General features: G+C 47.2%; 1 protein-coding gene across 2 annotated transcripts in view; it reads right to left on the bottom strand.

The window, feature by feature from the left end:
- The window catches only part of OPCML (opioid binding protein/cell adhesion molecule like), a 301280-nt gene that overhangs the window by 222381 nt on the left and 56456 nt on the right, over positions 1 to 22443 (bottom strand). Inside the window, exon 1 of one of the 2 annotated variants that reach the window (XM_069788151.1) lies at positions 2720 to 2756. The exons of the other annotated variant lie outside the window; for it this stretch is intronic. The gene's annotated coding sequence lies outside the window, so the exon portion shown is untranslated. Of the gene's footprint in view, positions 1 to 2719; positions 2757 to 22443 lie in introns of those variants that run through there. 2 annotated transcript variants of the gene reach the window in all.

Genomic DNA, 22443 nt, shown 5'->3' with positions numbered 1-22443 from the left:
TGTATTAAATTAGGCAGCCATGCCTAAAAATTTCATGGTATAAAATAAAGACGATAAAAATAATCACTACTGTTATAACTGCATACCCAAGCGCTAGGTGGATGGCCCAGTAGCCAATGCAGCTCAGGAAAGGCAGAAGCAATGGTAAGAGAGGTGGGTGCTCGTTAACTCCTGCACCAGAGTTCATGACAGCCAAGCTATCGTCCATCTTACGCTTCTTATGTCCTCACACCACAAAATCTGGCCATTGTGGCTGGCATGTCACAGAGGAGGGGACTCCTCGGGTCCTCAAACGACAAGCTCGTTACAACCCCATCTTGACAGGTTGTGCATCAGTGTCAAGGCAGTTGCTGGTAGAGCGTTTCGACATCCCCTCTCGTGAGCTGACGTGCCACCAGCAGTGCAGGGGGATGGCACAATGACACAAAGAGATGCAGCTCATCAGGGCTAGCAGCGCTTAAACGAAGGTCCCATGCTGGGCAAGATCCTGACCCCCTGTGAATGGGAGCCCCACAGCACACTCCCACCAATGCTGCGTCCCTATCCATAAGAAACTCCTTGCAATATTTCATCCAACACAAAACCAAGTATGGAGACTTTGCAGCACAGGGAAAGGCACATCTTGTCCCTAGCACCGCACTTCAAATACCCATCGCTCAGCGCAATTTCATCCCAAGGCTTAGGAAGGTCCACACAAGACAGAAGGTAGTGCTGTCAGCAAAATTTAGCTTTGTTAATAATATCGTGACACTGATGTGATAGGCTTTAGGTAGCCTAAGAAAAAGCTTTCCAAAGCGATGGCATCCCCACAGAGCCCGTGGGCAGGGCTGAGGGCAGGGGTGCTCCTCCGATGACTGGCGGAGCCTGCTCTAACCCCATGCCAAGCTGGCCGCTCCATGATCCACTGCTGGGGTAAAACATCACCGTAAGGGAAAATTCAGTACAAGCTTCAGCAAGAGAAAGTTTTGCTTTGCTTTGCTTTAATTCCTGCCTCCTTTGTGGCGTACCATGGCTCTGCCCCAGGCCGTGGTGGTACAGAGGCTCGGCATCACCAGGACGGTGATTTGCAGTCTGCTCAGATGCAGCTGTACATCACTTGGGAGAATGAACCTACAGTTTTATAAACTATTTATTAGCCCTGTCCTGTAGCGCTACATCAATATGGCCATCGGTGAAGCAAGGCAGGAGCTATAAAAATACCATCTATCCAAAATAAGCTTCATAAAATCAAACAGAGGCCAGTACAGCCTAGGATGGGATTGTGGCTTGACATATAAAGGGCCTCTCAATCTTTGAGATAGACCATTAAAATCCTCAAGCCCTTTTGGTTCACAGAAGTCTAAAACAAAAGGGGAAAAATAATGACACCTTTTCTGGTGGAACAGGAGAAGGCAGCACAGTAGTCATGCAGTATCATTTGTTTCCACAGAAGTCAGATTACTCCCTTCTCCCAGCAAGACAACTACCATGTCCAAAAAAAAAAAAAAAAGGGGGGGGGGAAATAAAAAATAAATAAAATAAAAGTTTCTTTTCCTCTGCCTTCCCCACCCACAAGCTGCTTTTCCACAGGCGCAAAGTTTCTCCTCCCTCTGTCAGCAGTGATGTATTCTGCTCTGCACGGGAAAGGCAGCGCGGAGGGTGGCAGCGGGGAAAAGGCACGGCTGAAGCACACCGATATCCCGGCCGGCGCTCCCCTCCAGTTCCCCGAGGCAGCGGGGTAAGGCAGAAGGCAGGTCAATACATTGTCAGAGATGATGATTAACATTTCCAGCCAGTGCTCCCTCAAACCGCCTCTAAAACACGTCTTAATAAACTGCATTGCAAATAGCCTTGTATTTCTACCTCGCTGCATCTGCCAGGGCGAGATAATACGCCGACCTGAGAAAAAGTGACATGCTGGGAATGAGCCACCGAGAGTTACATGACACGGCGAAACCTTGCTCAGCACATCACTCCCGGCCCCGGGCAGCTCACGCCGCCGGCCGGCAGCACCCGCGATATGGATGTCTCGCCCAGGCTTTATAGGGCTCTATGAAACGAGGGGTGCACTTCGAGCAAAGAACATACCGGCTTGCGTAGGGTTTGGGGCTAAAAGGATTTGAGGGACAAAACCGCTCTGAACTGCTACTGACTGTGAAAATCACCGTACAATGGAAATGTTTGAAAGCTATGTGCATGATAGTTGTTTTTGCAGAGGCAGGTACCATGCTTTAAAAGGTCAGAGGGAGGTAAGAGCAAGTTTAAGCATCGTTTTCCCAGAAACACAGCTCCGAAGCTTTGCAAAACTTCACTCAGTGCCTCCCCTGGGCAACCCGCCCAGGTCAGCGCAATCGCACCCACCCCGGCTTTGGCGTGGACAAAACCCCTGCGTTTATTTGATGGCAAGAGGCTCCGTGACGGTTTGCAGCGTTGCTGAAAAACTTGGCTGGATCAAGCACAGCACTTCTCAGCATCACCTTTCCGGGGGATTTTGAACCTCCACTTTCCCACATCGCGATGCTCAACCCCGTGCAGAAGACGGACAGCGCTGCCAATCCAAATTGCAACTCAACTCCTCAAAGCAGCGAACTGTAAATGAAGCTTGCACACCTTCACGCCCTTCTCCTGTAGTATCAGTCCGCTTCAGTAACATCAGAAGAGAGAGAAAACAGCTTGGGCTGGACATGGCGGAGGGAGGGGGGGGACAGGACGGGGACAAAATAAAAAGATTTGGGTTTACCTGCCAAGGAACTTCCAACCAGGCAAGGATGTTTTACATCCCCCACTCTGGACCTTCAAATACTTCAACATTAAGCAAATGCCACTTACCTATGAGGAAGAAGAAGAAATAAAAATAAAAGTTTAAGTTCACCAAGGATTATAACACTACGCATTTTAAAAGCAATGGAATTTGTAATTCACTCGTAGACTTGAGGAAACACAAAGGGGAAAACTCAAGTTTTAAATACACTTTGGTAAAGGTCAGCTTGAACGACCTATGGTTACAGAGGCCACCCTGCAGGTTGTTTGTTTTCTTATTTATTTCTTGCACTCTTGTTTAGCTCTTTTTTCCACCTCCCCTATTCGGACCCACAGAAAAGGAAGATGCAGCTTCAGAGGCAAGTGCTGCCTCTTCCCATCCCAAAACTTAAACCAGCACAAGAGAGTCGCTTCCTGCTTTTTCTTGCAAAGTTTTTTTCCTAACAGCAATATTGCACTTCCTAGGCTAAGGTCTAATGTCATGCTTTCCATCTCTGCAGTGCCAAACAGGCAGCGCTACCAACTATTTCCAACATCAGCCCTGGTGCCCCGCTCTCTGGGAAGCAACTGCTCGACCCACCCCACCGCCTGCGGAGAAGCAGCCACAGCCGCGAGCGGGATCCATCTTTCCTAAGCTCTACCTGCCGCAATTCATCCCTCCAGATGGGGATATCCCACCCGAGCTCCAGCCCACCGGCCAAGACCATAGCCGTGGGACAAACGCAACAAGCTATTCGTCCTCTGCTTTTAGAAAGCCCAGTTCGACCTTCTCTAGGACAAAGAGAAATTCTACCCTTACCAATCCCCATCAAAAAATCTGCCTCATAGATACAATAAATATTAAGATACCCCTTCGAGACGCATGGGAAGCCCTTCCATTTTTTCCCCAGGCATCTGGGAACATGGAAAACTGAGCGAGACGGCGGCTGTACCCATTAGGCTGTGGCTCCATAGGACACAGGACAATAGGAGACAATTGTAGGAATTGAGGATGACGTGACGAGGCATGCCTTGCTAATGCGTGACTGTGTGTACTCTAAATTACTTAAAGGGTACCTGGGGCTACGGACAGATGCTGCTAAAACATACAATTGAATAAATAAATGGAAGGTAACGGAGAGGGGAGGGATGCGATGGGACAGCGATTGGCAGAGTTGTGTGCCGAGGTGTTAAAAAACTCCCACAGAGCTGCCTAAACCTCTTCCGAGACTCCACTGCTACGTGTTTCAGATGCTGAGAAGACTGAACTAATAAAAAAGAAATGAGAGAACTGTCACTGCAGATTACATGGTATTTATTCCAAAATCTGCTCATTACAGAAATTTGCAAGACAAATGGGTTTTTAGCAGGAAATGGCAGCTTTTCCTTAAGTGTATAACGAGCAGCAGAACTGGTTGGGAGCTGAATCTTTCTCTCCCTTTCGAGCTACTCCGGCTCCAAGTCTTACCAACCACCGGAGAAATACTCACGAGGCTGGAAAAAAACCATTTTTTTTAACATTCTCCACCAGCCTCTTCATAATCCTATAAGAAACTACGATTAAGAAATATTTGAAGCAAGAAAAGCTCATTTGGCCTAGAGAGTTTCTAGGCGGTGAGAGCTTCTCTTGCTCCTCAACAGCATGCAAGCGGTATTGCTAACTCTCCGGATCCTTCCTTCCTTGCAGGGAAAGCCCTTCACGAAGAAGAGTATTTGTGGTCAGGCTTTAATCCCCCTGCCTTGATAAATGTTTAATTCCTGGGCCTGCCTTCGTATCTGAATATAGGCTGGAGGTGGTTTGCATTCTGCCGTATCCGAGTGCTTCTAATGACATTTTGGCTTCCTTCCCAGTTAATTCCAAGTGCCTGAAACCCAAGCATCTCCCTTCTCCCCCTCCCCATCATGGATGCACATGCGGATATTTGACTGATAATATACAAAGCCATAATATGCGGTTTTAAAACAAGTCTCTGCAGCAAAGTCTCAAGAAGGAAGACGAAGAAGAAGAAGAAGGGGGAAAATATGCCTTGAAATATTACAGAGTAGGAGCTGTCAAGTTGAAAAAGCTTCTACAAGGTTTTCAATGCCATAACTGTGTTATTTAGCTGGGGATGAGAATTTTCAGACACACATCAACTGGAAAAAAGGGGTTTTGGGGGGGGGGGGGGGAGGAAGAGAGGCGGCCTGTCTTATTTGCGGCTCTCCTTTGTTGGAAAGCAATTACAGCCTTACTCAATTTATGACCCAGAATGCACCCTAATCTACTTGTAAATGCGTCTTATTCACCACACAGCACTTTCAGATACAGCCAGGGTAAATAAACGGGAGATTGTTCCTACCTACGTTGCGGCACAACTGTTAATTGTAACGCCCCATGAAACTTAATTATGCAAAGCAGAGTGGCGACACTGCAGCCATTAATGAGATGTTTGATTCAAGAATAATTTGTTGTTTGGAGCCTCGGACTTGTTTTGCCTGTCCCTTCCACTGTGCTGCACTAATTCTCAATTTGTGCTTATTTTAATAGGGTGGCAGTGGGGCACAAAATGGCTCAGCTGAGGAGGGAACAGGAGAGCTCCAGGTTGGGATCCCATTTTGCAGGCATGCAGCACCATATGGGTTTCTTCCACTGCAATGGTCCCAAGTTCAGCCTGCCCTCCCCAGAAAAGCAAGGGAATACCAACCATGGGAAATACAACATCCAGCCAGGTAAAACGCTGGGGATGATACTGAGCACTTTTAGACACAAGAGTGTCTAGAAAGAGGAGGACTTGGCTATTTCCAGACCCCAGAAACTCCTACAGACACTCTGGGACGTACACAGGCACGGATCCCATTCACTCCCTATATGCACAAACTTCCCTATATGCTTTGCTTCCAGCTCCTTTGCAATGGTGGAATCCGAGCAATGGTTTGGGCTGAGCCATCATGTTGCCTGCCTGTTAAGTAGCATTATAGAAACCACAAATGAAAGTGCAGAAGAGGACGAAGAGACAAAGAAAAAGATGAAGACTTGGTACAAGAACTTGTCGTACACCCACTGATAAGGTACGTGATAGATAGAGGTACAAGCTGTTGCACGGAGACTTTCCCTGCTGCTCTAAGAGACTTTCTCCCTAAACGGGGAAAGGAGATTGGTAGTCAGACCAAAGTCTATTATTTAAGCCTCCAGTTATTGATAGAAACACACTATCTTTTTAAATTTACAAGCAAGCAAGCAATTCAATTCCACCCATTTACAACAGCACAAGATGTTTGCTCATATCTGCCGTGGAGATACCAGAGCCTTTCTTCTCTCAGTTCTCTCCCAGCCTCTGCCTGCAGAAATCTCCCCCCCCCCCCATCATCATCTCCGAGCTTTCCACTCATTTTTCTTTCTGGAGACACGCGCTCCTTCTAACTCAGGCCGAGCACTGACCCACTTCTCCAGTTGGCTCCGTTAATACCTGTGATTAGTAGGCTTTGGAGACAACGGCCACCCCTAGCCCATGAATCAAGAGGATTTCTTCCCTTGCATGGCACCAGCAAAAGGAGGGAGAATGGGTACTTTATCTCTGATATATCTGCTGTTGATAGGAAAGACATTGTTGGTCTACTGCGACTGTCTATTTTTTTTCTTATAAATGCGACTCTTAAAATAGCAAGTCACGAAGAGGGTTTTAGACATATTCAAGGCCCTTGGGAACAAGCCCATCATGACTACACGATTGCAGCACGCAAAATTGATGGCAACCGAGATAAAGAGTAACTCGCAATCCGGCACACCGAATCCCACCGATGCCTCTAATAAGATCAGGACAGATGACAAGGCACTCAACTGTGCCCTGGCAAGGTCATTACAGAGCATTAATAAAAGAGTCTTATTATGAACATATCACTCAGCAATATTGCATTTCCCACCTTCGCTGTTAAGAGACGAAGAAAGCGGTAGTCCCTCATGTCCCAGACCTGCGGGGTTTGGGTTTTGCTGCCACAGCCAACCAGGCTAAATGTGCCCACGGGAATCACGCTGCCCCATGCAAAGCCCCAGAGGCAAGCCAGTCTTCCTAAGAAATGCCAATCTTACTTAAAAGCCAAAACCACCTACGTGCATCAAACCAACTTCTAATAGTCTCCTTCCCCTTGCCTTGTCTGATGTCTGAGCCCCTTACAGCCCAAACCAGCTTTTCCTCTGAAGACACTGCTCCCACCAAAGCAGCAGCCAGCCCTGCTCTCCTCTGCCACAGCATCCAGCAACTCTGCTCTCTCCCTTTTCATCTTACGCAGAGGAGAACGTTTAGGTTCTTTTGATCCTCCATCCATGGCCCTTTTTCCAATGTATTCTGGAGTCCGAGCCAGTGAGAACTGGCTCCACCAGAAATTTGCACCTGGCTCTGCTGAAACTCTGAGTAAATTTATGCCAATCCCACTGAATGTTTTTTGGCTTCCAGAAAAATAAAAACCATGCCTGGAGAAGGATGTGATTTTTTTCAAAACATTTTGGTTTTTTTCCACTGTCTGATATTTCATTTCGGGTGTTACTTTGATTTTATAGAAAAAAACAAAAACAATCTGACCCCAATTGTTCAGAAGTGCTATGAAAAAAAAATATCTGATCTTCACAGAGCTCTGGTCCTATTGCCCTAATTCTCACCTTCTCTTATTCTGCAATTTCCTTCTTTGTAACACGGTGACTAGAGCTGTGTACAGTGTCTCAGACGTGCACTCAGCAAGGGCTGAGATATTATTGTTGATTTATATGGGCTGGCTCTGCTTAGGGAGCGGTGATTTACTTTGCTGTGTTTCCACAACGCTGCTATCTCTTTGGAGACAGATATCGCCCTCATCTTCCCCATATCCAAGCACCTGGTGCTAAGCGCTCGGTCACAGATTGCTAAGACACTTCCACATCTTTCCTCTTCTCTCACGCTTTGTTTCAAGGAAGGTCATTACCACGTTCTTGCTCCCCAACGCTTTAACAGCCCAATTAGGAGACACAGCAGCACTTCAGTAGGTGCTGGCCAGAGCATGCCCTTATCCCTGAAAAGCAATTCTCCCTCGGACTTAAATAGGGACCCAATTCTATACCTCACTTATCTCCACAATGGAACAGGTCAGGAATTTTTCTTCCTAGCCTTATCTCGTACTGCAACTCTGTCTTTTGTTGGTCCCCTTCTTTTGATGCTGCAAAACAAGCAGACCTTGCACGCAGAGGTCTACAGCTCTCCAATAGTATTTATTTTTCTCCTATGTAAGCAGGCAAGCCCTAGTCTCAGGCAAACCTGCACCCTAAGTCCAGCTAAGCGGCCATGCCGAGATGAACCATGCTTCTCCCCGGGTTGTTTTTTTTGCAAGGGCAGCTTGCTTGGGGAACTGTGTCTGCAAAACACTCCTTGGAGACAGAAGGAGGAACAGGAACAAAGACACAGCTGAACCTGACCATAAGTACCTGCTAAAGGGACCTGTTACAGTTTTCTGTACGACGCCTTTTGCCCGCTATTTTGCACGCGCAGATACGTCAGTGTAATATCAGGCTTTTAAAAATGCTCAGAAAAAGTTGCTGACTGGTCAAAGGCTGGTTTCCAGCAGTTGGAGAACAACAGAGCGATCTATACATGCCTCTTCGCCATCATGAAAAAAGCCATCTCCACCCAGTCCGCATATACCATAACGCGCAAGCACTTATCAGATTAATATTTCCGCAGCAATTCTCCAAAAAAAGGGAATCGAGACACTCTCCGTGCCAGAGCTATGGACCAAGTCTTGTATGGACCAAGCCTCCCACGGGCCACTCGGATGCAGAAATCGGAGGATCGCCACTTTTGTTTCACGTCGTCCTTCGCCTCTGTTTGCCCCACTGCAATAAACCTTGAACGCCAGCTCCCTAACAGAGACATTGAGAAGCTTAACAACTGAGCAGCGTTTTAAGAGCCTTGGAACGAGCAGTGTTATGTCGGTACAATGGTTCACGCCGAACAATAACGTGTTCTCGCTCTTGGTGCCGGCTCCCGCGATGACTGTCCTCAGCACAACTGTCAACTCGACTCCCAGTGAAGGATCTTTATTATTAGTGATGAGCTAAGAAGCAGGGTGAATGCAGCTTCATTTTGCAGCTCCAGCAGTTAGGGAAAAGACTAAATCCTGTAAACCCGTAATCGGTGTTGAAACCATGGAGTAAGAATAAATGTGGAATACCATCAGGTGAAATCTTGCTTTAAAGTCCATGTTTTCCCTTGCTGCTCCCAACATTTCTCCTGCGAGAGGAGCACAGGCTAGACACCAGCTTGTCTCCTCTCCTCTCCCACAGCCTTTACTCTCTAATTTGTACCATTTATATCCCCGAACAACTTCCTACACACTTTGTAAACTCTAATATGCTCTTAAGGAGTTTTACGCAGTTCCTCTCTGATGCTCAGAAGTATAAAATCTTTCAGTGACGGTCGCAAAAGGCAAGATCAAATGACAGGTTGATTTAGTGTAGCTCTTACTAACAGCTTGCAGGAATTAGAAGTAAATAGGAGGTCAAACAGCTCGCAAGCAATTTGACATTGGCAAATGCGGCTTAGTTAGGCTCCTTCAGTAATAAAGAACAACTGCGTCTTTCCTTCACCTGACTGCTCAGCAGAAGTAGAAAGGTCATTACCAGCTAAAGATACTCCAAGAATAACACTTTAAACCTTTATTATTTTTAACAAGACACGGGTATTTTAAGTAGTGCCTGTGCAATAAACTGGTGGCATGCTACAGTGACTGGAAATGGCTCAAAATAATAAAAAAAAAAACCAACTGAAATTGGAAACACAATATGTAACCATCCATGGTTCTTAAAGCTATGTCAGTCAGTTAAGCAAAAAGTATGCCTGGGCATAAGTGAGCATGAAATTCAATATAAACATCCCCCCCCCCCGCACCCGCCCCCTCATTCCAGACACCAGTGGTAGAGAAATAGACAAAATACATACAAAATGCTAAAGTAAAATATACAATAAGCTTTGTATAAATAAACAATAAAGAAAGAAGATTAAAAAAAAAAAAGCTGTCCTCATGATATATAGTATTGCTGGGAATGAACCCATTCAGCAATTGTCTGACTTCAGATACTTTGGGGATGCTGATTACGCCTTAATTCTCTTTCATCAAAAATAGAGGTAATTAAGGACAAAATAATTCCAGTAAATGTCAACTGCCTAAGACTCGGGAAAACTCAAAAGAGGCAAAGTCATACACAAATGTTTTGAAGTGAACAACAAATGACTTATGTGCTCCAAACAATTATTTTTTTAAAGTATCCCTAACGTAAACTAACCAGATGCCCTCAGAGAAGAGGGTGAGAAATTGCCTTGACAGGCCACTAATTCCCTAGCTGCAGATCCCTCCTGTGAAGTGGGGATTATCTAAATAAATAAATAAACAAATGAAAGTAAACGCAAGAGGAACAACATGGCTCAAAAAGCCAGAGAAGGCCACTGCAATTATTACAAATGAGTGCAACCATAAAAATCTTTCTGAAATAGCTCCTATTTGAACAACGGTACAGACTTCAGGTGGGAAAAGCATGTCCCTGGATTTTAAGATCCTCACTAGCAAAGCACCCAGCTCTCCCACGCTCCCCATCTACAGCTATGGTTTCTGCCCAGGGTCTGCGTTCCCAAAATAGTGACGGTATCACTAAGCCCAAGTCAGTTCCCGAGTTCTCCGCACCTCAGTTTCCCATCTGTCTAATGGGAATAATAACACCGACCCATTTCACCGAGACACGAGCGTTGCAGAAGCACTTAGATGCCATGGTAACAGGCGACATTACACCCACCCACGCTCCCCCATGCCGGCTCCATTATTCAGCAGAAATGCAGGCAGACCAGCAGCCGGGCCAGAGGAAACCTCCTCTCATGCTGGATGAAGGATGGGCAGCAGCACTTGGCAAACCTCAGTTCTGCTCCTAACTCTGTTTTACAAGTGCCGGGGTGTCAGCAGCCCCTGCCCGGGCTTTTTTCCCCAGGGAAAACTCCCCAGCCCATGTCGTCCCACCAGGACACAGTCGCTGAACACCATGCATGGGCTCTCCTCCAGGTCTTCTCCTCTGCTGGGACCCAAAAGTCCTGCATGCAGGTGCAAGGTGCAGGGGAGCACATCCCCAAGGTGCAAAAGACTCCCACAGCGACCACGTTATATGCAGGTGCTAAAAAACCCTAAGCAAGATTACCAAAATGGCTGTGAAATGATGATGTTCCTTGCCTGGAAGCTGAGTTCAAGCCCGACATGGGCTCCTCCATGTACCTTCTTCTCCGCTGCCCTCCTCTACCTCCATGAGCTGGGAAAGGGCTGACCTGCAACTCGTGACACTTTCACTAAGCTGCAAGCAACTCATCATCACGCCAACCTAGCAATTTCCCAAACGCATCCCAACTGGCCACACTGCAGGCAATGAGAAGCCCATCACAGTCATCAGTGATGCAGGAGGCTCAGCAGCGAGCCGCGGCGCCAGCTCCAGACGTGCCCTGGGAAATTACGGGACCACGTGGGTCACACCAGCTCATGTCGGGATGAACGGCTTAATCAAAGGTAGGATGGACAACAGAGCAGAAATTCTACCTAGAGACTGGGCCACGCAGGCCAGCTTGGTAGGAGATAAAGAAAATCGGAAACGTCAGTACTAGGTTTATACGTTCACGAGCCGTCCAGATAATTTCACGGCAGAGTTTTTCCCCTGGCTTCCTACCCTGTTGCAAACCCCAAAGCAAGGCTAAACCAAGGTGTTTGAACGCTTAAAGACCTTCCACGAAGCAGAAGAAAACCAGTTAGGGACACCTCTATGCCGACCTCCAGCTAGGGTGGAGGAAGAGGGCCACCGAAGAGCCAGAGGCAACCAGAGAAAGGCAGAAATACTTCCCTGGCTAAGCGAAGGATGCGGCTCCACACCTTTTTTGTCATCTTTCCCCATTCGGCACCGGCAGACGAGCTCCTTGGTCACAGCAGAAGACCAGGGCCGCGGAGAGCAATTCTGAGCTGTCTCTGCCAGCAACTCGTATTTGTTGCTCCCTTGAGTGGCTGCCTCAGACAGGCTTTGCTGTATTTTAGACCTGACATTACCCAGCAGGCAGTGAAAACTGGATACTCATTAACTCCGCCGAGATGGGAGCAGCTCCTATAAAAGGTACTGAAACGGTTCTAGCATTCGGTGTGTGTCATTTAGCAAGACACAGGGCTGTGATGTGTCCCTCTCGCTGTTTGGCTTTTCCCTTTCCCTCCAGTTTTATTTTTTTACACGGTGACATTTGGAAGAGAAAGCTGTTGAAAGCGGCAATATTGGACACTCGATTCATTCCTGCTCCCTTGCTGTCACTTAGCAGAAAACATTCAGAAATTTAATATTTGATCTCGTTCCATCCTCCTCCTTCCCTTTGATCACCTCCTTTTTGCGCCTCTATCACTCTTAGGACAAAGATGCTTAATAAATGGGAAAGATGGGCCGAGGAGGGAGCTCCGAGCAGGATCCAAGGCAAAGGCATGAATCAGATTTACAAATTACTTGCTACCCGAGATTTTGGCAGAGATGTTGATTTGTGTACTTCACGCTATTTCAGGCCAAACTTCCCGGAGAGGGACTCTCGGCTGGTTTACAGGGAGTTGAACAAGGCATAATAGAGGCAAATAGTTAACAGTTAATGGATTGCCGAATACTCGGCCAATAAGTCAGTGCTCAGCTTATAACCATAGCGTGTAGCCACCAGGAGCATCATCTACTGATGGATTTATACCAATCTACTACTAATATCTGCAATATGTTTCTAACATCTGCTAACCACTTATTAACTCTATACAGACTCCTGAAGAGCTATCAATAAATGTAACTTTAATAAGAAGGGTGACCCCGTTGCTAGCATCAGAACAGAAGCAGAAGCTCGTTCAATCAACTTTTCTGGCTGGACTTCTTCTCTCTGCCAGAAATCTCATGAGACCATGGGGCAGGATCAGAGCGGAGCACTCAAGGTCAGAGAGTCCCTAACCAGCCTTGTCCTTGGGACTGCAAAGCCCCTGCCTCAAACTTCAAGGCAGTAACATACATTAGGCTGCATATTCCTCTTGTCTTCTCTGCGGCCACTACCCAGTTGATATTCAACTTTCAACCATAAAAAAAGAAGTTCATAGCGAGATCAAGCGCTGTGACCTCATTCTGCATGCCGCAGCTTCATGTGTTATAGTGGATATTTTACTCTCTCTCTATGAGAGGTGAAAAGCATATATTTAGGGGAGGCACCATAGCGAGAGCCGGCGGGAAGGACGGCACAGAAGTCAGATTTCTTTTCCCTGGAGGAAGTCATCCTCCTTCTCCACAGCCTGCTCACCTGCACACCCTGCCGCCGCTCCACCCGAGAGCGTGCAATGGGGAGGAGGAACGGGGACAGCACCCTGCTGCCTTCTCCTTGCCCTTGGTGACGGTCTCTCCCTGCCACCCTGGTCGTTAGCACATCACAATGCCCTAACATCACGCGTCGTGATGCGCTAACGTCGCGCGTCACAACGCGCTAGCGCTGCGCGTGGCTCCTCGTGCCCGCTTGCAGGAGGAGACTCCTCACCGTACAGATGGGGGAAACTGAGGCAGGCCGGTTCGCAGCGGCCAGGTTTCCGCTGCCTTTGGTAGCTGTGCTCCGTTTCCAGCTCAGCTCCCAAGGTCAGACCGTGCGCGTCAGCAGCATTCACGTGTCCTGCAGGGACGGAGCCAGATCGCAAGCCAAAGCCCAACTCCTCCACCCTCTGCAGCTCCACCAACTTCAGAGTCACACGCAATCTGCAAGCCAACACATTTGGGTTCAAGCAATAGTTCGAGTCCCAAACTAACACGACTGTGCCCCGACTTCATGTCCAGAGGGGACCCTACGTCAGCTTACCAAGAGAGGCAAGACACCCACTTGCCCATCACTACTCCTTCCAAAACAAATAGGTTTATCGTCACACACGCAGTTGTTCAATCGGTCCAAGATGAGCTACTCTTATGGAAAAAAACAACCTGCGCCATGGCCAGTGCCACCGTCCCACACTCGCTGCGGATCTGTCGCTGTTTCAAGAGTCACTTTTTGCATCCCAGCCGTTCAACACGACTCTGCCAACTTCTACCACCTGTTCTGCTTTCCCTGCTTTGGCCTCTGCCGCTACAGCCCTCGGTAGTCAAAAAATGCCCTGGCATCGCATGGATCCTTCCAGCGAGCAATGGGGTTTACAGCCTCCGCCGTGGTTCCATCAGGCACGGCTGGCTGCAATGCTAATGCATCGCCATACCGCCGTGTGGAGTAATGGACATTGCAGCACAAAATTAACGGTGCATCTGCTCCTCACTGCAGACGCCGGAGAGAGTGGGCTGTAATTTCGTCTCCGATCCCCCAAATAATGTTTGTTGTCGTGCTGTAATCTTGGCAATCAATGTAACAGCTGAACAGATCGTTTCGGCTGAAATATTTGCTAAACACACTAAGACCTTGAAACCACACCTCAGCGTGTGCGTATTGTGTATGGAATTACATACTGAACTAAATAAGGACTGGATGGGGGGAGAAATGGTGAGAGTTGCCAGCCAATTAAAACGCAAAAACAACAACAAGGAGAAAAAAAACCCCTGCCATGTTTATCTCCAGCACCTTTCACTAGCAACATCTTATTGCCTCTAAAGCAGAAAAAACAAAGCTTTGAGCACTGTTTCGAGCACACCGCCATCCAAGACGTATCAACTAAAATGTGTATGCAAGGCTTTCAGAAGTGGAATTTAATGGTCACAGAAATCAATTGGCCAAACCAGCTGTACACTTATTAACCTCCCGACGTCCCTCTGACTGAGCGCTGCCTTCACTCATCTAGCTATAAATAGGCCAAGCCACAAAGTGTTTTTATTTGGGGAATTTAGTGAGAGTTCCTTTTTTATTTCTGCTTCTAACCTGCTTGAAATGCCAGCCTGGGAAACGAAAGCAGCAGATCTAGTGAAGACAAAGCCGCAGGAGACCAAGTTATACTCATGGCCACGCTACCGACCAGCTGCATGCCCGTCTGCAAGCGATGGCATGCTAGTATTTCCCTTCTTCCCCTCCAAAAGTTGTGCTTATTTGAACTAAGCTTTCTGAAAGAAGGACTGGATCTTCCTATGCATGCCTACAACAGCTACGCTGCAGGACCCTGACCTTGGCTGGGGTCTCTAGGCATTAATGTAACATCTACAAGCATACGAGGTTCAATCACACTGGTTCAAAACCATGCTGCGTTTTACAACCGGTCAACGCCACGATCATTGCAACGCCCAAGCGTACCACTGAAATAACACAAGGTCTTTGGGGACAAGAGAGAAAAGTTGGTCCTTTTTTGGTCAAACTCTTGTGCTTCCAAGTTTTTGATTTCTTCGAGCACTGTGAAGCATTTGTATAAATTAGTGCAGACATCTGATATACATCAAATTTGACAGGCCCGGGGTAAGTTCAAACTTCTGGTCACAACATCCATCACAAGCACTGAGCTATTTATCAACAATTGATCGAAACAAAGAGGGAGAACAAAACCTTTCACTTCAGTAATTGATACCTGAGGACTTACAAGATCAGGCCCACCACCACCACCTCCCAAAGACTGCAGGTTGCTCAGTTGTCCCCCAAGCGCTTACCCTATTAAAGCACCTTGCCAGATGTGGCTCTTCAGGAGACCCGACACTAAAGAAAGAGCTAAACCATCTCAGGGACCTGCTGACGGAATGACCCTTTCTCCTCCAGCCCAGTCATAACCCTGTAATACTCTCATGCAAAACCCTTGATCACCTTAATCTAACAGGGAAAAGGGTAAAGCTGGAAGATCAGAGACGTTACTGATGGAAGTGGGGTCTGGGACTCTGGATAAGAGGGGTCACTCTCCTGCTCTGCCACAGCCTCCCGGTGAGACCTTGAGCGCATCGCACAGCCTGCTTGGTTTCAGCTTCCAGCGGGGTCTGGATCTCCTTCAAGGGTACTTTGGAGAAAGCACATAGGCAAGTCTGGGGAGCCAAGATAAGACAGCAAAAGGGGCAAAATCATTTCAGCAAGACCCAAGCAGCCTTTTAATCCTCCCAGCCCTGCCAGATCACAGCTGCTGAATCGCAGCATTCTTCACTTGGACTCAAAAGAGAGAATTTGGGGTCACTGGGCACCTCCGCGGTGACCTGTCAGGCTCGATTCCTTGGCTGTAACATCCCATCCGTTTCTAAACATCTCATTCAATGGGGTTTCAACCATCTGCACTGCACAGGGACTAGTATCTTGCCTGGACTGCAAATTTGGCTTGGATAAAACTAGCAGTAGCCAACGAGTGAAGCCAAGGGGGCAACAGCTTGAAGCCAGGAGAGCCACACCAGCGCAAACACCACCTCCACCGGTGCAGTTATCCCGGCACCCGTGAGACTGCGAGCCTCCCTCCCGAAGGGAGATGAGGGAACCACTTTGCACATCTTTATCACGCTGCAGACTCTAATCCGGCAGCAAGAGCCAACCTGGCTTGCCTGGATCCCTCATGAAGATGCAAGCCTGCCAACCTACTGAGAAGCGAGCGGCTGCCAGCGCTCCCAGCCTTGGCAGCTCTCCCAAGGTGGAGAAGCAATGGGCTTTCCCTGGAGCCACAAGGCAGACAAAGGAAGAACCGTGCTTCCTACAAGATGTGCATGGCCCTTGCCAGGGGACACGTGTCCCCAACAATTCCCCATCTTGGCACACGACTCCCAGGGAGTCGGCACACAACCTCGTTGCAGTTTGGTTCGTGAAAGCCATGTGTGCCAAACGTGGAAAGAAAAAACATTGTTTTCCTTTAAAAAAAAAAATTAATTTAGTAATTTTCCACACATTTGCTAATTACTCATCAGCTTTTCTAATGAAGGTGCTGTGCTGGGTACTGGGAGACCAAGGGAGTTTCTGCTAAAATCAAACGTTGAGTAAGTGCCGCATTTACCAAGGGATAGGCAGCTTCAAAGCTTTCCCTTCCACTTAGATTTTAAGCACTTCTACAAAAGAGCATCGATTTTGGGTTAAATTGACTGATTTTATTCATAGCTGGTTCATATGGTGTATTCAAAAGACAAATTGTACGAGACTGCAAGCTATGGATCAGCTCTGATAATTCAGAGTCCTCTTTCCTCTTTTTTTCTTTTTTTTTTTTTTTTGTTCTAAATATTTTCCATGCTTATAATTTGCTATTATTTGGCCCCTGCCTGGACAGAAAAGGCATTTTCACAGTATGGGAGCCTCTCTTTGAAGGGAGAGTATTATATTTTAATGCCAATTACAACAGAAGTAAGAATCAGACATTCCTGCAACTCTTTAGAGCCCCTGCATAGGAAATAGCCTATTTGGGGAGGGGATGTGTGTTCTGTTCATATACATTATATTTATGCAGATTATTGACTCCAGTTTAGTTGAAATATATAATAAACGTGTATCAAGCGCTAAACACTTGTGACAAAGATCAGCTCTAATCCCTCAGGTGTACTGCTACAGCTGTTAAGAGAAGTGCTATATGAATACTCTTTAAATACATAACATGCCAGGAATGTTTAAGGTTATTGCCCATTAGGCACAAGGCAGCAAGAGCAGGAGAGCCAGCGATGCTGCCCGCTGCCTTTGGACACGGAGGAGGGAGGATCAGCTTCTGCCACCCCAGCGCAGGTCACCATAAAGGTCCCAAAACATCCTCCCAGGCTGACTTCAGCACATCCCCTCCCCTGCCACAGCTGCCCAGCTACAAACAGCTGGACACAAACCGAAGCACAGACGTCACACCTTAGCCCAAACGAACTGTGGCGTGAGGCTGGGCAGCCCAACCGCTGTGACTCAGTTTCCCCACATCCGAAAAGGGGGATGCTAAAAGCCACCGGTGAGAGGAGTTCAAGGGGGGGATTGTTTGCAAAAGGCATCCGAGGTGTTAAGATACCAGCTGCTAAATTAACGTCTGCATCGTCACTTATAACCCCATTAACTTTGGTTACGTTAGACATTTCCTTGCAAGCCTAAAATGGCAGCATCCCTCAACACCACATCAGGAAAGGCTGCAAGACCCATTTTTTTAACTAGGGGGCAAAGAAACCTAGACTATCAAACTTCTTTCTCTAAAAACCCAAAGGTTTGGTGACCCCCAAATATTTCCTGCGTTGAGCCCACTGGATTGTTTCGAGGAAGGGGAAGAAATGAACAACTTCAAAAGATGCTGAAGCACAAAAACACGCAGAGCATTCGGTTCAAAGGCCCATCACAGAGTTTCCTTCTGTTTTATTTAAACCCTTTGGGAATATATTTAAATAGTTGAAATCAAAACAAGACAGTGGGGTTTGCAGGGGGAGGGGCTGAGCTTCCCTTCCTCCCCCTCTCTTTTTCTCTTAAAGGAATTTTGCCATCCAGCAAATGAGCAGAAAAAACCATTATTCACCGACCTCTGCTCAATGGGCAGAATAATAATTAACAAATAAATAAATAAAAGGAGAAAGAGTGCATGAATCTGAACATATAATGAGAGCCTGGTGGTGATGAACTAAGGGGGATGCAGGACAAACCACCACTGACAACTGGTGTAGGGAACAGGACCCGGCGCTGTGCCAGCATGCGCGCTCCCCGACGGCTGCCGAGCAATTGGGAACAGCTCCTGCAGTGACGGGCAATCCAGATTAATAATTCCAAGGAACCTATTCACGTCACACCCCAAACGCGAAGGCTTGAGAAGAGGGGGGAAAAGGGCACAGACCGCAGAGCGCGAGGTCAGGAATGCTGCTCCTTTAGCTGAATTTCATACTGATCTGATATTACAGAAGTAGATACCTTAAAAAAAAGGCATCCCAAATCTCTCAGCACCCCCAGTATGATTAGATTCTCAGCAGCCAACCACTATAACTAGCTACCTTACACAAGAGCTACACCACTTGAACAGGAGATGGGATTTGGACCAACCTAGGAGCATCTACACTTTCTTTTTCCCCACAAAGTCCAACTCTCAAGCATCTCCACTTCCCCAACAGGCCAAAACCCACAACCGCTTTTCGACACGTATCGGCACCTGCTGCCACAGTTTGCAGACAGCGAAAGCACCGATGCCGGGCATGTCTCAAAAGCAGGCTCTTCTGTTATCGTTTCAGGGCATCCAATGCTACTAATTGATACACGATAATGCTCTCATTTACTCAGCAGCAAGCTGAAGCGTTGATAATTGATGGATTGGTTTGCCTTTGATGATCTGCAAAATTAAAAGCCCCAACCCTGCAAGATACTGAGTACCCCACATGAGAGCCTGCAAACTCTCAAGCCCCCACGGCAGTCAAGCAGAAAGGAAAAGCTCTCAGGACCAAGCAGGATGGGACCTTAATTCAACAGCCCCCATGACTGTGTGTAACTGTATCTATTAATATGGATTTAGTTGTGGTTTTATATTTTATTATTGTCAGAAGAAATGAAATTAGCAGGAAGAAGTTGCTGATCCTTCAGGGAGCATCTACATTTCCAACCCCAGAGGGCTTTTACTTCTGGGAGAGGGCAAATAGGCAACAACAATTTCAACAAGACATCTCTCTGCTCCTTTCTGATAAAAAGGTTTGCTGCAAAAAACCCCACAAAGCTGAGGGGACTGCAGGCATTGCACTGTACTATGCCGGTCTTTGCAACACCTTCCTCTCCTACCCAGTTTCACTATGCTTTTCTCGAGAGGAGAAGCTTTATTCCAGCCCAGCCTTCCTAGAATGCGGCCTGGAGAACATCAAGTGAAGTGCACACAAAGCTGTCTCACAAGCCAGTCACCAAGTATTTTTCTCCCAGCACATTCAGCAAGCTGAACAGTTAGTTACAGAGAAGGGGAGAATATCTGGCCATGCTGACATTAATCAAGACAGGATTTCTCTTACAATTTTTACAGATTCCTGACCCAATGTTGCCCACACGTCAGCAACATCAGATTCACAAGGTCAAGGAGACGTATGCTTGAAGGATGACAGTTGTATGGCTCCTCTCAGATTTGCACTGTCAGTCAATCCATACTTTCTCTCAATAAATTATTGCTTCTTCAGAAATGACTCCCCCATTTGCAAGTGATGATTAGCACTCTAATCTTGGCATCGTTACTCCTGCGTCTCAATTCACACACAAAAAAAAAAAAGAAGAAAGAAAGAGAAAGGGGAAGAGCAATAAGGAGTCGATACCCGCCGTCACGCCACCATTTCAGAGCCAGCTGCCTACGAGACAAGTCACGACAGCAGTCCTGTCCAACTGCTTGTGAACAATGTCACAAGGATCTGAAGAGGACACTGCCATCTGCATATATTCACCTCATTACTGTCTCACCAGCTCAAGTCACCGTGGCTTATCAGGTTTTAAGACGCGGTAAGGTCATTGCTACCGAAGTTCTCCTATTCATGTCCCAGCATTTGTTCTAGCTTATTTCTATCTAGATTCTCATATTATTGCCACTAAATTATGATAATTTAAGCATCCTGCATTCTGGGCAAAGCAGACAGAGATACCCCATCAGGATGCCTGCCAGAAACATGGGCTGGCTGCACCTTCTGAATATCTCTTAATTATCTCTTTCTCTTTCTAATGGGGAAAGGTCTGAGCTCAGGTGAGTGCTCCCTGCTCTCTTCTATTTGATTCAATTCTACGGCTCATGAAATATGCTCCCACTTCCTTCGAAGGACAAATGAAATGAAACAGCCTCTTGGAAGGAGACAAACGACGGAGGATACGGGTAAAGAAATAATTCAAGAGACTTTGGGAAAGTCGTATGGTGATTTTCAAAGGTACCCAAAGAATTAATCCAGGAATGGAATTAACAGGGAAATAAGTCAATTAATTCACTGAAGCACTGCGTGGACCTGCGACCGCAAGTCTGCTGCAAGGAGCGCGGGGGAGGCTGAAAGGCACTACGGAGCAGAGGGACACCGCATTTTCAAGAAAGGGCCCGAAAGGCGGATTTGCCACGCATCCAGTGGGGATATGGAACTGGAACAGCACTGAGGTGGTGGGCAAGAGCCACCAGGATTCACCCCTTCTTCTCCCTTCGGTGAACCCCCACTTTGGGTCTGAAGGGAGATAACTCGGATGGTGGTAGCTGGTAGCACTATGCCCACCTGCCTAACGGCAACTGCAAAGGACTATGACATGTCTTCAAGGCCCTACAGGTAGCTGATGCAGGAAAAAGGGGATCTCTACGAGGTCGGAAAAGACTAGCTAGGCACTAAGCAGCATCATGGGTGCTACAAGGCTGATGGGAGAAGTCAAAAGAAATTTGGCAGACAGGTGGGCGGACAGGTGGAGTGTCTTCAGGGCAACTGCTGTGCGCAACCGCCACCCTCAGAAAAGTCCTCCACAAGCATTAACACCATCATTGTGGGGAGGAAAAAGCAACAACTGGGGTCAACGTGGGCCAACTTTTGTCCTTAGAGACCCCCGGAGATACCGGACTCTCCTCGGGGCCAGAAGTGGGCCATCTCCACCAGCACAGAGCAGTAGACCTTGCCAAACGTTTTAGCGGAGACCACTTTAACTCCCTTTTGTTTGTTCTTCGAGGTTATCCACGGCCCCAGCAGGGACCGCAGAGGATGTCTATCTAAAGCACCGACTGAAGCCAGAGGTAATTAAATATGAGGGGCCTCCCATTGTCAGCGTTGTGACTCTGTTTTGGCAGCCAGCTCCAGCAGAGCAGAAGAGGGAAGATTTGATTTTAATCACACAGATTTCAGGTTTTATTTTGCTCATTAAAATTTCTGATAAGGATTTAGTCTGACATTATGCAGTATTTTGGAAGAGGATGTGTGGCGGGGGGGGGGGGTGGAGAGGACTCTGTTTCCTCATGATGAGAAGATCTTTCTGCCTCCCCATGACAGACACAAGGATATGAGCAGGTGTTATTTCAAAGGGAAAGGATTTCGGGGGAAGAGGGGAGCAGGAGGGAATCATCCGCACCAAATCAGGGATCTAAGCCTCAGATTACAGAGAAAAAAAGGTCCAAAGTCTGAGATTACGTACCCCATTTCAGAGCCACCTCCCAGAAGTCACAGATCGGATACTCTCATAATGCATTTTCAGAAGGAAGTGAGCATTTTACCTGGCAGAACAAAACCAGAGCTTTCCAGAGCCTCCCAACCTCCCCACATCCCTTAAGAAATTGCTCCAGAAACAGGCTGGCACTCACCACACAGCTGTCTTCTGGCGAGGGGAAAAAAAATCACAGAGCATGGGAAATGAAATCATCGCGACTTCACTCCTTTCTGGAGCATCCTCAAATACTTTGGAGAAGAGGAAGCGGAAGAGCTTGGACAGGGAAGGGAGCAATTCAGCATTGACGAGGAGTCCCTTGTTTGCTCATTGATGAGGAACCAGCAAATGCAGGCAATTTGCCTCCTATTTCTTCAGCTAGCTTCACACAAATACTACTTTAACACCTACTAAGCATTATTCATCAAGAACAAGAAGTTTGCATGAACCCAAAATCACCTGAGCAAGAGAATAAATTAGCAAACGGTGGGCTAGCTATTGCCAAGCATTTGAATTTGTACCCATAAACACAAAAGCATTTTGAAACAAGATGGATTTCTTTGTCCCTAGAGGATGTGTTGTTCTTCTTTTAATAAGCCTTAAACCCGCCAAGTTCTGCAGCGTGAATTGCGCAGAAGATGAGATGAGCTTTTAACTGTGGCTCCCTGTGTGCTCTCAGTCTGTGTACCCACCATCTAAAAGCCAGGCAGGAGATCTGGGGAAGAAGCAGAAATCTGTGAAA

Source organism: Haliaeetus albicilla, chromosome 7 (assembly GCF_947461875.1).
Source record: "Haliaeetus albicilla chromosome 7, bHalAlb1.1, whole genome shotgun sequence".
In the NCBI taxonomy this organism is placed as follows: domain Eukaryota; kingdom Metazoa; phylum Chordata; class Aves; order Accipitriformes; family Accipitridae; genus Haliaeetus; species Haliaeetus albicilla.
Note: the sequence above shows the minus strand (reverse complement) of the source record. Positions and strands in the feature narration are given on the sequence as shown.